Here is a 4,403-nt window from a genome sequence, read left to right as displayed (position 1 = left end):
ATATTTTGTATTATCTTTTTATAATATAATTTATTGATCCTATGAGATAAAGTAAATTAAACAAAAAAATTAATTCACATTATTCACACATTATTTAAAAATATTGTTAGTTATTTATACTTTTTCTTTATTAAAATACTAAAAACTGAATCTTTATTTTTTTTTCCCAAATCATATTTTTAGAGATTGAACCCTAATTTCTTTGTAGCTCCTCTCCCATTTCGTCGCCGCTGCTATTGTCACAAGCAGCGCCGCAGCTGTGCACATATTTAATACAGTGAGGAAAGGAAGAAAAGAAAGCGAGGCGTATGTTCACTAATTTTTGTCACATATATCGAAGTTGGAATTGATTGTAATTGCCCCCAATATTGATCATTCATAAGAAACATAAGTACAATTTCAATTGAATTTCTCCGATTATTTTCTCATTTTTTATAGGAAATGCTAGTCGAGTTCCCCTCGTCTTAAAAATGCATACATATAGATTTAGGATTTCTTTTTTTTTTATAAAATGTAAAAACATATAAATTTACTTTTTAATATTTACAAAAATTATCTAATCATCCATCTTAAAAAATTATTTAATTACAAAATGATCCTACTTTAGTTAAGATGTTAACTCTTATTGGGTTAAATTAATTCAAATTAAAACTAAACATCCAATTAACATGTGCCACGTCATAGAAGATAATTTACATGTTGATTTAGAGGGGGTTGAGTAGAACTCACCTAATTATAATTGTCAATAAAAAAATACTTTTATTTATATTGAAATAAAAGATAAGAAACAAAAAAATTAATAAAAATTCAAATTCAAATTTTGTATTTAATTTAAACTCAAGAAAATAGTGTTTCTACAAACCTATAAATTTAAACTATGACTTTTAATTTTGAAAAAGATGACTTAATATATAACCTTTTAAGGTGGCATGTGAGCATAAATTTTAAAGATTTTAGAATTTGAAACAACAACAACAATAACAACAAAAGCCTTATCCTATTAGGTGGGGTTGGTGACATGGATTAAAACGACATCATTGGCCTCTATCAAGTATCATGTCTACAGAGATGCCATTTATATGTAGATCTCATTTGACCACCTCATAGATTGTCTTTTTAGGTCTTCTTCTACCTTTCACCCCTTATCCATCTTCTATCTCATCCACCTTTCTGATTGGATGCTCTGTCGGTCTTCTTCTCACATACCCAAACGACCTGAGACGTAATTCTACCATCTTTTTCACAATAGGTGCTACTCCAACTCTCTTTTATAACTCGATTCTTATTCTATCCAATCATGTATGACAACTTATCTATCTCAACATCATCATCTCTGTCATACTTACCTTATATTTGTGCTCCCCTTTGGCCGTCCAACACTCTGTACCATAAAACATAGCCAGTCTGTAGTAGTGCGATAAAATTTACTTTTAAGTTTTAAAGGCACTTTATTGTCACATATAAAATCATACGCACTCTGCTATTTTGGCCAACCTGCTTAGATCCTATGATTTACATCCCGTTCAATCTCTCTATTATCTTGTATGATGCACCCATGATACTTCAAATTTTTAACTTTTCGTAGGATGTTTTATCCAATCTTCACCTCTGTATTAAGGTTTTCCCTTCGACGGCCAAACATACATTCTATATATTCAGTCTTGTTATGCCTTATGCGTAGACCATACACTTCTAGAGTTTCTCTCCATAAATTCAACTTCTTATTTAGATCTTTCCTTGACTCTCCCATAAAGATGATATCATCAGCAAAAAATATGCACCATGGCACAAGCTCTTGGATATGCTCTGTGAGTACTTCCAAGACTAATGTAAAAAGGTATGGACTTAAGGATGATCCCTGGTGTATTCCTATACCAATAGAAAATTTCTCTGTCACACTACATTGAGTCTTCATACTAGATATAGTCCTATCATACATGTCTTTAATTACACGAATATATGCGATCCTTACTATCTTCCTTTCCAAAACCTCCCGTAAGACCTTTTTTGATACCTTATCATACATTTTTTCCAAATCAATAAACACCATATGTAGATCCCTTTTATTACTACGATACCTCTCTATCATCCTTCTTAATAGGTATGTAGCTTCAGTGGTGGATCTATCTGGCATAAAATCAAATTGGTTCTCTATTACTTGTGTCTCTTGTTTCAACTTCCGTTCTATCACCCTTTTCCATAACTTCATGGTATGGCTCATGAGGTTGATTCCTCTATAGTTTTCACAACTCTGTATATCCCCCCTTATTCTTGTAAATAGGTACCAAGGGCTCTTTCTCCACTCATCTGACATCTTTTTTGACCTCAAATCTTATTAAAAAACTTGGTTAACCAACTGATGCAAGGCCCTTCCAAACCTCAATCGGAATATTATTGGGTCCTACTGCCCTGCCATTCTTCATCCGTGTTAGAGCCTCTTTTACCTCAAAATCTCGAATCCTTTGATAGTAGTCAAAGTTTTGATCTTCTTCCCTCGTGCATAAATGACCAAGGCTCGAAAGAGTCTTCTGTTCTTCATTAAATAATTCGTAGAAGTATCTCTTTTACCTTTCATTGATCTTTTCATCTTGAGCCAAATTCTCTCCGTTTTTATCCTTTATGCATTTGACCTAATCCAAGTCTCTCATTTTTCTTTCATGGCTCTTTGCAATTCTATATATACATTTTTCTCCTTCTTTCGTGCCTAAAGATTGGTAGATACTCTCATATGCTCTTGTTTTTGCTTCACTTATAGCCACTTTAATCTCTTTCTTAGCCGCCTTATATTTTTCCCAGTTATCTGCATTGCGGCACATAGACCACTCTTTAAAGCACTCATTTTTTGCCTTTATCTTTTCTTGTACACTCGCATTCCACCACAGGACTCCTTGTCTCTTGGTCCTATCCCTCTAGATTCACCAAAATTTTCTTTTGTTGTTCTTCTAATAACTTCTGCCATCTCCCTCCATATCTTCTTCGTGCTTCCATCCCCTTTCCACTTTGCCTCTTCTCCTACCCGTTTAGAAAGCTTTTTTGTTCCTTACCTTTCACCCGCCACCACCTCGTCCTTGGGTTCTTCGTAAGATGTCTCTTCCTCAACTTTTGCTCAACGCGAAAATCCATGACAAGCATCCTATGTTGTGTTGTTAAACTCTCTCCCGGAATAATTTTACAATTAATGCAAAATTTCTAGTCGACTCTCTTCAACGAGAAAAACTGGATTTGAGATCTTGTCATATCACTCCTATAGGTTATAAGATGTTCATCTCTCTTTTTAAAATATGTATTAGTAATGAGAAAGTTAAAGGTTGAGAAAAAATTCAAAATAGTTTTACCCTCGGTATTGACCACCCTATAATCATGACTTTCGTGAATACTTCCATACTCATTCACTTCTCTTCTAACATGGCCATTTAAATCTCCTCCTAAGAAAATCTTATCTCTTGAAGGTATGTCTTTGACCAAACTCTCTATATCTTCCCAAAACATTATCTTGTGTTGTTCGTCCGAACCCACTTGTGGTGCATAAGCGCTAATCACATGAAAAGTACCTCTTTACACCACAAGTTTGATAGAGATGATCCAATTATCCACCCTTTTGGCATCCGCTACGTCCTTCTTCCACTGCTTATCCACGATAATATCTACCCCATTTCTATTCTTCATTTTTTCTGTATACCAAAGTTTGAACCCGGAGGTATCCAACTTCCTATCCTTCGCGCTGACCTATTTTTTTCTTGTAGGCACATGATGTTAATCTTCCTCCTTATCATGGTATCCACCACCTTCATGGATTTTTCTGTTAGAGTGCCTATATTCCATGTCCTAAATCTCAACCTTCTGTCGCTCCGACCTTTACCTTTTTTCTTTGTGAACTAGCTTATTTACCCTCGTCCGTTCACGAAAATACGGGAACCCTTGCTCATTTAACACTACAACTGGGTACCGATGCAACGACTTTTACTCATTTGATACTGTATGTGAGGCATACAGCGCGTTGCTTCTGGCGACGACCTAGTTTTAGTACAATAACGTCTTTGATCCATGTCATGAAAATTCGACTAAGTTTTTATGTTGGCTATCGAAGGCATAACACAATGCTCCTCTTTTATCCGAATTTTGGACCGGCTATATACTGCAGGTGTAGCATAGACAAAGTTTATACTTAAAAATAACAAATAATTATAATAAAATAGCTTAAAAGACTAACTAGATTTATACAAATATTAGGCTATAATATTAAACAAATTATTAAATTTAATTTTTAAAATAAATATGGTATGGCAATGTTTTAAAATATTTCTGTTAATACTTAAACCAAAATCTTAAATTCCCTAAGTTTGAGCTGATGTCTCTTATGTCACACAGAGGGTTATATCTTGCATGTATTTTTTGTATTTTTT

The sequence above is a fragment of the Arachis ipaensis genome, chromosome B09, assembly GCF_000816755.2.
Source record: "Arachis ipaensis cultivar K30076 chromosome B09, Araip1.1, whole genome shotgun sequence".
NCBI classification, from domain to species: domain Eukaryota; kingdom Viridiplantae; phylum Streptophyta; class Magnoliopsida; order Fabales; family Fabaceae; genus Arachis; species Arachis ipaensis.
This window is presented reverse-complemented; position numbering follows the sequence as displayed.